The following is an 11,811-nucleotide window of genomic DNA, read 5'->3' on the forward strand; positions in this document are numbered from 1 at the left end:
ATAACTCTCTTCAAACCCTTTGCCCAAACAATTCCCTCTTCCTTGTGGAAGCAGTCTCTAATAGCAGACCAAGTTTTAGTTTCATATATATGAATTGTACCCTATTCCACTGATCATTACAATTGTGATTTTACTATCTTATGTGCTCATACTCCAGCAGATACAATTTTAGCTCATAAACATGGCTGTATATAAACATCTCTTTCTAGCCTAACATGTCCCTTTCTACCTTGTTGGAACTTCAACTGAGATAAAACAGTTTTATCATGTTTGTAATGGATATTCTAGCACACAACAAGTATTTAGTTTATGTTTATTGAATGGAAACTGTAGGATGGGTTGATGGATGTAAAGGTTGGTAGGTGGAAGAATAAATAAGTAAATGAATTGGTGCATCCTGAGCTGAATCTTTATGATGTTATCCATCAGTTTTGTCACCCAGTTGAAGCACTATTATTATAAAATAACAAGGAAACCATAAAGCTTAGAAGAAAAAAAAGTGAAGAGTAAGTGACTGACCTATCAATCAGCAGATTGTTGTGTTTCTGCATATATGAAAACAAATTAATGAAACTCTTGGATCTACTGTATCAATAGGGAGAAAAGGGCAATACTCAAACGGAAGCAGGTGCATCAAAATTGAAATTATCACAGATCCATGTTCCTTATTGAAAATAACTCACTTTCCTCTGACCATTTCATTAAAACAGGTCAGTAAGGGAAATTCCCCCATTACATTATTGTGCTGTAAGTAATAACATGTGTCTAAGCTATCCATAAATACCAAGGATATTTAAAATTACAGTTAGTCTGTACACTAAGTTAAAGTTAAATGTTGAAGCCTTTCTTGGGCAGGAAAATTCACCAGAAGAGATAAAATGAAGGTTATGAATTTCATGGAAGTCCATGAAAAGGGAAAAAGGGGAACATGTTGATCCTGGTACTACAGAGGACTTTATTCAGTAAGGAAGCTTTTCTTTTATTACATCTTGCTCCTTCAGGATCAGCCTCTCCAGTTGAAATGTAGTCTTTTCTGAGTTAAAAATGAAATGCTCCTTGGTGCATCCACATGCTTCATATTTCTAGGTCCTTATTGTGTCCTCATTCACCTTCAAAAATATTTTCAGGAATTTGAGCCGTCACCATAGCTGATGCGCACTACTCTGGCTGTTAGAGGGAATCCATGTGCCTTCAAGAGAGATGCTGCTTGTGTTTAGAACAATCTTCAAACAAGTAAAAATAGGAACCTATAGAATCCAGACATACATTTTTGTGATCACTCACACTCAAATTGCATATATGTGTCATTTCTTTTTCAAATTGTCATGCAAGGCCAGGTCTATTTTACACGGTAGGGTGTAATTAGGGTAGGGAAAGTAATGGGTTCCCCATTTGTATTATTCTACAGTAAGCATTCTGGGTACAGATGCTCAATGTGAGTTAGTATTTTAAAGAAGGTGTCCCTCTTCCGTGACCTCCTGCTTTATAAGGCAAGTCTGAAAGCAGCATTCTCAGTGATGTGACACATAAGCATCTTTTACTCTGAGTAGTGTCAATCTGATACCAGCAGTTTTCAAGAATCGCCTGGGAAATGCCTGCTGCCTAGAGCGTGGAACTCTCGAGAAGCTGAATGTTCCTGAAGGAATTCCATGAATCCTGTAAGTGGCTGATCTTGGATGACGCCCCTGTAGCTTGGAAAAAGACTCTCATCCCCTCTCTCCACCAAGCTTCTTGCCCAGACCACATGGAAAGTCTCTCCAGTCATTTTTAAAGAATCTGGCTCCTTGCATCACAAAGCAACACTCTTGCATCTGTCCAAAACTATTTTAACAGGAATATTAAACAGTACCATCCAAAAGTAGACCCACTGGCATTACCAATAAACTGAAATATATTAATTGACTGAAAAAGTTTATTTACATAATCAGACATACCCCTGTGCATTTCAGTGAAAGGAATAATTTAAAATTATATATTTTTTTCAGGTTTATGTTAACCAGTTGAAAATGTGTGCATTTGACGGTGAAATATTCCCTTGTTTATAAATGGAAAAGAGGAACAGTGTGCTCAGCAATGAATTAAGATCTTGAAATAAAGAGCAGCAAAGTGAAACAGTAAAGACAAGCCCTTTATTAGTCTGGAAATGAGACTGTCCTGTCTTCACACTGTTAGGAGCAGATTCCTACAGCAGAGCCACTTCAGTGGAAGATCCAATGCGAACCGGTGGGTGCTATGTATGTATAGTGAGGTTTTGTGGTCCAGAGACAGCAGGGTGAATGGGTGCTTTCCCCCACAAGCTTCTGCCTGGTGCTGTTGGTGTTGCAGAAGAAATACTCCTGATCAGGTAGCCCTTCGTAGCAGCCAAAGTATCACAAGCATCTCAGAATCAACATGAACATGTCCAGCATTGCCTCCTGTGCTGTTTTATCTTCTGAGAAAAGTCATTGTGGAAAGTTCCTAATGCCACAAGATACGATGTGGGCTATTTTCTTTTAATAGATACTGTAACTACTTAAAAAGAATCTTTATAGCAGGTCTACATTGATCCTCATATACCAAGGTGTATTAAAATTTATTAAGAAAATAAAACAAAAATGCCTTTCTGATGAGATTAACACATCAATTTTTCTCCATAGCATAAGGCACTGATTCACAGAATGATTCTTTTTCTAGCACTACAGCATACACCTGACTCAGCTACCAAAATTAGTTGATTTACCAAGCTGCACTCCTCTTTAAAGGGTGATTTATAAGTGCTGCAGGAAGTTCTGTTCCTTTTGATGTTTCTTTGCATTTCTCTGTCCTAGACTCTATGCTCAGGGTTTCACTACTGCTTTTGACTGTTGTATACAACTGCTTTTACTTATTTATTCAAATAAAAGTCATGATCTTATACTTAAAATGAAGGTGGCTTAAATTATGTAACTTTCAAATGTCAGTTTCACAGCTGTCTACCTATTCTCATCTTCAAAATAACTGGTTCTGATTCTTCTTGAAAGCATTCTTACAGTATAAAGTGTTATATTGCACACTAATAATCATAGTTAAGTCTTTTTGGTATCATTTTGATTTAGAGTTTTCCCCTTCCAAATTAAATATAAACTACTATGAAGACAACAGTATACAATGTATTAATTATTGTAACTCTCCTACTAACTTGTTTTGAAACTGTTTTATTGTTACTTTTTCTCCTTAAAATAAAAAAGTTATTTCTGTGATACCTAGCACAAGTTTTTAAATTTTTATTACAATTAGTGCATGTTTATTAGTAGTAGTACATGTTTGCTGTACATAATTATTACATTCATTATAAGGACTTGGCACATGTATGTAACACATATCAATTACTTTCCCCTCCCTCTTTTATTTGCCAGAATCAGATTCATTTCTTTATCTTATAAAAGCTTATAAAGTTCATTATCATATATGCAGATTAATAATCAGAGTAATAGGCCAAAGGTATATAAAACCCATAAGACAGTTACATTTTTAAATCAAGGTACACTTTCAGATACATTGTCTATGCTAGATTACCATAACTTTTCTCTTTTTCTCTCTTTTTTCCTATTACCTATCTTTTCTTTTACACTTTTTTATATGTTGACTTTTCAATATAAGAGAAATCATGTGATAGTTAAGCCTGTGTGTCTGATTTACTTCACTTAACTTTGTGATCTCAAGGTGCACCCATTTTCCAACAAATGACTAACTTTGATCCTTCTCTGTTGCAGAATAGTACTCCACTGTGTATAAATAACATTTTCTTCATCAATTCTGTTGAACAACATATAGGTTGTTTTCAAAATTTAGCTAATACCAATTGTACTGCTTCAAACATGGGTGTATATACACCATTGTGGTAGGACATTTTTAACTCTTTTCAGAAGATAAATACTGTAGGAGAGGAATAGCTGGGTCAAGTAGAATTTCTACTTTTAGTCTTTTGAGGAATCTCCATACTGATTTTCATAGAGGTTGTATCAATTTACAGTCTCCATCAACAATGGAGAAGGGTTCCTTTCTCCCAACAGCCCTGCCGGCATTTGTTATTGGCTGATTTCTTGAGGATAGCCATTCTTTCGGAGTGAGATGGAATCTCAGTGCTGTTTCAAGTGACATTTCTCAAATGGCCATTGATGCTGAACATTTTTTCATGTAGTTATTGATAATTTGTACTTCATCTGAAAAATGTTTATTCATCTCAGATCCTCATTTTTTTACTGGGTCTTTACACTTGGAGGTCTAATTTTTTTTTATTTCTTTATATATTCTAGCTATTAGTTCTTTGTCTGAGAAGTAGCTGGCACATGTTTTTCCCATTCTGTAGGCTGTCTTTTCACTCTGTTGGAGGTTTTCATTTCTGCTCAGAAAAAGATTTTTAATTTGATGTGATCCCATTTGTCAATTTTTGCAATTCCAATAATCCTTGTGCAATCAAGTTTCCTTTCAGAAAGTCTTTGCCTGTGCCTATGTCTTGAAGTGCTTTGCCTATTTTGTCTTCCAGCAAATTAAGTGTTTCTGTTCTAACATTTAGATCTTTTATTTATTTTGATTTTAGTTTAGTGCATTGTGAGAGATATGGGTCAATGTTCAACCTTTCACCCGTGGACAGCCAAATTTTCACTAAATTGCTCAAGAGAAACTAGCATAATTTTAGATGCATGATATACATTTAATAAATATTATTAAGGAAAAATAGGTAGATATATAGATGATAGATGATAGATAAATAAATAGAAAGATACAATAATCTTGAACTTACAAACTGTTCAGTTCTTGCAATTTCTGCCCAGATGAAATCATGCCTTTTGGATAGTATTGGCAAATTATGTCTGGTTTAATTCCTTGTCTTTTATCAGTTGTCCACCAAGCAGAGGGACATTAGATTGTCATGAAGAATAAAGAGCTGCACAGTGTCTGCTATCACTGCATTCTACCTACCTCCATTACAGAGTTTAATAAATATGGCTGTCCTTGTCTCTACAGTTCTTCTACATGACATCACCCGGATTGGTGGAAAGGTTGTTCTCTGGGGAAACACATAACAAGAGCATTCACAAGGTGCTATTAGCTGAATTTAAACTGGTCCAGCCACACTGCCACAAGTGTGGACATCTGCTGAAAGAAACTCCCCACCATAGCCAAAGGCAGATCTTTTTAGCTGTGGTGTTACCATTCTGTGCATTTCCACTCTACACCTCTGTTGGTTCATGTATCATTTTGACAAGTTTTTCACCAGCCGTAGTGGTTGTTCACCAGAGAATCATGCACACTCATGAATTATTTTGTCAGAACTTTGCCCTCATGCTTTATTTGGGTCACAATAATGAGATCATGAAAGCGAGTACACTCACCATATCATAAAAAAAGTACTAAATGATGGTCTAGCTCAGTGTGGACATATTTATGTCCTTTCTCATTTTGAGGTCCTAACCAAGGTATCACTTTAGGAAGATAAAGTGCACCCTTTCTTTAGTGTCTAAAAGGGGAAGACTTTTCCTAGATAGAATTTTCCTCTCTCATAAAAACAAAAATATTCTAATACTATAGATATATAAAACTAACTACATATGTACATATCTTTCCCTCCATATATATAGATATATATCTCCATAAATCTGTCTATATATGTAGTCGATTTTAGATAGCCAATCTGTAGACTTGTATTTTTATTAGATTTTTCCAGTTCTGTAACTGAGCACCTTGGAATGCTTTGTATCATTTAATTACATGGTGGTAATTAAATAACTACATTCTGAAAGGAAAAAAAAAAATCACCAAGCAGATGTCGTATACTCAAGGAATGTCATATTTGCTCTGCAGATTAAAAACAACTGCATTAGTTTAAAGTGTAAGTTGTGTTTAGCAGACTCTTTCCCATGCTGTGTTTATGCTTTTTCTCAAACTATACATATTCTATGCCAGAAGTTGTTTTTCTATTTCACTCCTAAAAGCCTCTTCTAAGTTGTTAGTAAATAATCTATTTTTTTCCTTGTAGACAGAATTGCAACTGCATATCTGAAATGAGCAGGTCACTTTCACAATCCCCGTCCATCTTTCCCTCTCTCATTTTGTGATTTGCAGTTCACACTTTGCAAGAAATAGAATGCTCTTACACAAATACTCACACATAATACCATTCACTTAAATTATTTTCACCGGGCAGCTTTGCTCTGACTTGTTTCTCAGCATCTGAAATTCTGCCTTTATATTTATTTCTGTGAGTATGCCTTATTTGTGTCATAGTTATCATGTATACCCTAGATGATAGGAACACTGCTTGCCTTATTGTTTAATAACCACCTGAATAAATTATCTTAAGTATTTTTCCATACTGTAGTATTGGCAAGGCTGGAAGGCAAGAAAGACTGTGGCCATTAAGTGCTGTGATATACAATGTGTTCATTTTTTAATAGAATATTTGAGCAATTAACAATCTGATTGGTTTAAGCTGTGAGTGATAACTATATCTACATGACATAAAAACAAAAGCCAATAAGTAGTACATTGTTGAAATAAAATTAAACATAGTGTTATGCTATATCACTCAGTAATTATGTATGAGCCTAATTGTATTTTACTTTAATGGACATAATTAATGCAAATATAAGTTTATATTCAATAATCAGTCTGCTTGAGACAAATGGATGAGCTGATGCAGGTAAAACTTTGTGCACATTCAGTGTCCCTGTGACCACAAAAGGAATACTCATCTTCACGTAGAAATTTAGGTATCAAGCTAGAAAATATTCTACCCTCATGTTTTATTACATTGTTTGGCCATTGTAAGACATCTTTCAAAAGAAAATCATTCAACTTTGGCTGATGAGATGGGTGTACCATCAAAGTTACAGCATGCGCACATCATCTTGTAGGGTCAGAGCATAAGATTCTTTGGATGACTCCAACAACAGTAAAGAAAGTAAATCTGTGAAGTCAAGAATTTTCCAGTGCATTACCTATCTTAAATAGAAAAAATGACCATTCAAATGCCCAAGTCTGACTACAAAGAGAAAACATACTAGAAAGAAGAATAAAAATGAATTATGTTGATATTAGTGTATTGGATGTATCTGTCAAGCTAGCTTTCTTCAATTCTAAATCTTCAAAACAGTACCTGTCTGCAGAATGGGGTCTGCTAATGAGAACTTGGACACACACACAGAATACCATCATCTAACAGTAACACATAAGATTATTAACTTGGTCATTTCTAATATTGTAATGTAATAAGTGTTATTGTCAGTCAGTTTCAACTGGACTTGATATTGCAACACAGACCATTATGTTCATTCAACCTTCAAATCATAAAAATCTTTGAATACACGAAGGCAAGATAAGACTTTGTGTAACATTGACAATAATAAAGTGCAGACTATCTTTGTAGTCACGCCTTAAATTGAATGTCAACTGCTTTCTGTCTGATGTAGCAAAAATTATTATTTTGTAACATGCTATTTAGGAAGAAGCTAATAAAATGCTTATGAGTAATGTGGTTGCTATAAAACTAAGGTAGATTTTAGTTTTTGTATCTTCAATTAATTTGTTCTAGACTTGAATAAATACTCAGAACTTTCTGTAAAAGTGTACATTTGTTTATGGCCATATTCATTATAAATGTCATCACCATCACTTTTGAACAGACACTGGGGCCATCTAATGCTTACATAGGCCAAGAGAAGACATGACTCTGAAGAAGAGGAAGGAATTAAGGGAGTTAATGTATTGATCTTACCCGTAGAAGAATGGCTCTAAAGGTGATTTACCTATTGATACAACTTCAGACCACTTTTGTTTCGCTCATATGCTCAAACTAATGTTGCTGTTTATAAAAAGAAATAAAATAGCATTTATCAAATGATTTTAATCAAAGCATAAACTATGCATTAGACACAGTTTTTGTTATTTTGTATAAAGTAGGTAACTTCCACAATTTGAGATTCCCACAGCCTAGGCTTTACCAGTAAACTTGGGGTATGTACTGTGAATATTTATGCTTTCTAAAAATCTACATAATTGGCTGTATCAAAGCATGAAGGACCTCTGTGCCCTGTCAGGAACTATGCAGTTGCTTCATAGGCAGTAGCATCGTAAGTATATTAGTTGGTGCATTAAAGATTTAAAAAATCAAAAAGGTTTCACTACTGAAAGATAATTTAAAAAGCTGATTACTTATGAGAAACAGAAGATAAGTCTATTATTTAAATTTATAGTTTCATACGTTCAAGGAGATAGAATATAATACACTATATATTATTTGGTATAATATCCTACCATTAATTTTTGAGGACCTAGAGCTTTGCCCATGCTATTAAAATACCAAGTAGAACTATTTTCATTAGATGTGATGCAAATGTCCTTGCATAATCTGAGTCCAGAAGGGAAGACTGTATGAGACTAAGGAGATTTATTTGCCAAAGGGTAGGGTATGAGGGGAATACAGAGAAATGTAGGCAAAATTGTCATGTTACTTTTGAGTACTCTCTCGCATCCTCAAATTAGTTGAGTTGTTTATGAAAACAAGAATAAAGGCAACATCTGTAATTATTTCCACCATCTTTTAAAACTTAAAAATAATATCTCTAACCTAGGATAAACTATGAAAAATTCAGGAGTAGATAAAATATTATATCTATCTATCTATCCAAAGATAATGGTTATGGTATGTACTCTAAAGTGAAAGAAATCACCTACTGAAATTTAAACTATTAGTGGCTTTTAAGTTTTAGTACAATATATACATATCTAGGCCTTCCATGTCGTCCTTTTTAGTTGATATTTTAAGAGTTATGAAGTAATGCGAGCTCATCACAGTTCAGTTTTAGAACAACTTCCTGACCCCAAGGTGTTACCACATTTACTGGCAATCCTCACTCTCTCCCTCAACTCTAAGAAAACATAGAGAAAATTACCATGTAGGTTACTATACTTGTTAGACTATATACAATATGTGTGCTAAACTTTTGAAAGAACTCCTAAAATGTGTTTCAAAATAGCTGCACCTGGCCCCAATGTGTGACAGCTCCAGTTATTTCATATTACCACTAAGATGTTATAGTTTTCAGTTTAGCTGTTCTAATGGTTATGCAACAGCATCTTATTGTGGTTTTAACTTGCATGGACACTTAGGACATCCTCATGTGCTAACTGGTCATTTGTACATATGTGGCTATACAAATGGAAAATGGGCAATGGTCAGCTTATGTGTTACTATACACTCTGACCCAAAACCTATGTAATAATGAACTCGTGAAGCCAAACCTTTGTTCATTTTCTGCAACAGTTGGTTCAGAATGGTCTGGATTTGCTCAATAATTGCCAAGTTTCCTTGGTTGTGCCCATGTTTCAGTCAGAGCGAGGCAGAAAATCCCAGATATGCTGCCACACTAGTAACTGGTGTGTCATTTCCAATTATAAAAATTCAGCTTCTCCATGACAGATATCTCTCCACAAAGCATAACCTGAAAACTTTCCCTTTTATGAATGTAAAGATTCTCTATCATTTGCTTGTCTTAGAGTCTGTGTCAAATTCACACATTGATAGTTGATTCCCTATCTATAGATAACTCTGAATAGTCTCTGTTATCTTTTAGGTTGTTTTTATTTATTTTATTTGTTATTTATTTTTATTTTGTTGGTACCAGGAATCAAACTCAGGACCTTGTGCTGGATAGGCAGATGCTGTGCCACTGAGCTGTATCCCTACCCTGATTGTTTTTACTTTTGAAGTGAGTGTTCAAATTTTCACACAATTTTTGTCCTCTGATTATTAAGCAATATGTTTTTATTCTTTCCTTTCTTTTCTTTTGAATAATACTGGGGATTGGACCCCAGGGCCTTCACATGGACTGTATACCCAACTCGGTTTTTATTTTGAAACAGAGTCTTGTTAAACTATCCAGTGAAACACGCAGTCATCCCATTTCAACTTCCTAGACTGCCGGGCTTACAGGCATGTGTCATTGAGCCTGACAAGCTACGTGTTCTTTACCTGGATATAAACCCATAATCAAGGGCACAATTTGGAGACATTATACCGCACACTGTAAGTAGTTTTCTGATGGTGCCTTTTGAAAAACAAAGTTTTAAATTTTGATCTGTGATGTTGCTCACTAGCACAGTGGAAGATGGGGCAGAAGGATCATAAGCTCAAGCTCAGCTTGACCAGCTTAGCAAGACCGTGTCTGAAAAGAATTTTCACATTTATAGGTGGATCATGATTTGGGTGTCATAATGAAAGAGGAAATTAAAATTTTAAATAAAACCTGCCCAGGATGCCCTCCAAGACCAAGTGAATATGTCCAGCAGGACTGATAACAGAACACTCCTTCCTTTGTGCAAACCCCTGTCTTTACTGCCTTTGATGGCCTTGCAATGTAATGTAAAATGTAATAGGACACTTCTTCCTCTGTATAACCCATGCTTTGTATAACTGATGGCCTTGTGATGTAAACTGAAATGTTTAAACTCCCTTAGCAATGTAGGATATCACCCAACCTTCCAATCATATGTGCCAAATCAGCCTATGTACCTCCCCGCTTATTTCTGTCTGGCTCTTTAGGTGAGATCCTAGTCAGAAACCCACCAGGGTTAATAAACTGTCTCCTAAACCTTCTTGGTACCATTTCTTTCCATGTTTGGTCTGTTTTCTGCACAATTACGACAAAATTCTTTGCCTATCTCAAAATTACAAATATTTGTTCAATTTTCTTTTAGAAATGTTCAAGTCTAAGTCTTCACATGTATTTCAAAACTTCATTTAGAGTTAAATTTTATATATGGTGTGAGGTAATAAAACCAGTGAGTCTATTTGGGAGTTATTCCTTTATTTTCCATACGGGTATCCAAATATAGATCATTGGTGAATTGTTCATAGAATCAGGAGTCAGGGTTTCATAGAGATAATTAAAACTGAATGATATCATGGGGGGATTAAGGTTGTTATATAAGTCTGATACAGTTCGCTTCTATTTTGATTATATGGGGACATGGTCACTGTGAGAGGTATCATCTATGACTCAGGAAATGGGCTCACAGCGAAGACTGATTTTTTTGAGAAGCTTGCCTTGACCTTGGATGTTCCTGTCTTCAGAACTATGAAAAATAAATATATATTGTCTATAAACCACCCAGATTATGGTATTTTATTGTAGCAGCCTGAATGGATTAAGACACACAGAAAGACATATAGATGTACATATTTGCATATATGTGATGTATTTGTTTTAATCCAAGTTTTGTGTCTATACTTATAAAATATTTATTTGGTATATACATTTTAAATATTTGAATTATGCAATTTCTGTAACTGTAAACAATTTTAGCTTAGATTTTCTTTGTGGAATTTTGAATTTAAGAGAAGTTTTTAATCACTTTCGTGGAAGATGTAAAGATGCATAAGATAAAATTAGTAATCTCAAATTTTACCCACTCCATTTCCCCATTTTTCTATATTTATAAAAATATGCAAACATTTTACATATTGAAATGTTTGCATCAGAGTTTTGTTGGCTTTATAAAAATGTGATCACTCCATACACTTATGAATTAACTTCCTTTAACTAATAACATAACACAGATATTCCTTCATACTTTTTAATAGTTGCATATTATCTTACAATCTGATCAAATGTAATTTATTAAAAATTTTCCCAGATAAACATATATTCATATGAGATTTGCAAAAATTGTATTCCCATTTCATTTTTATTTACTTTTTTTTTTTTTTTTTTTTTTTTTTTTTTTTTTTTTTTTGGTTTTTCTCCGGTACCGGGAACCGAACTCACGACCTTGCGCATGCCAGGCAGGCGC

The sequence above is a fragment of the Chinchilla lanigera genome, unplaced genomic scaffold (assembly GCF_000276665.1).
Source record: "Chinchilla lanigera isolate Chin_1 unplaced genomic scaffold, ChiLan1.0 scaffold00062, whole genome shotgun sequence".
In the NCBI taxonomy this organism is placed as follows: domain Eukaryota; kingdom Metazoa; phylum Chordata; class Mammalia; order Rodentia; family Chinchillidae; genus Chinchilla; species Chinchilla lanigera.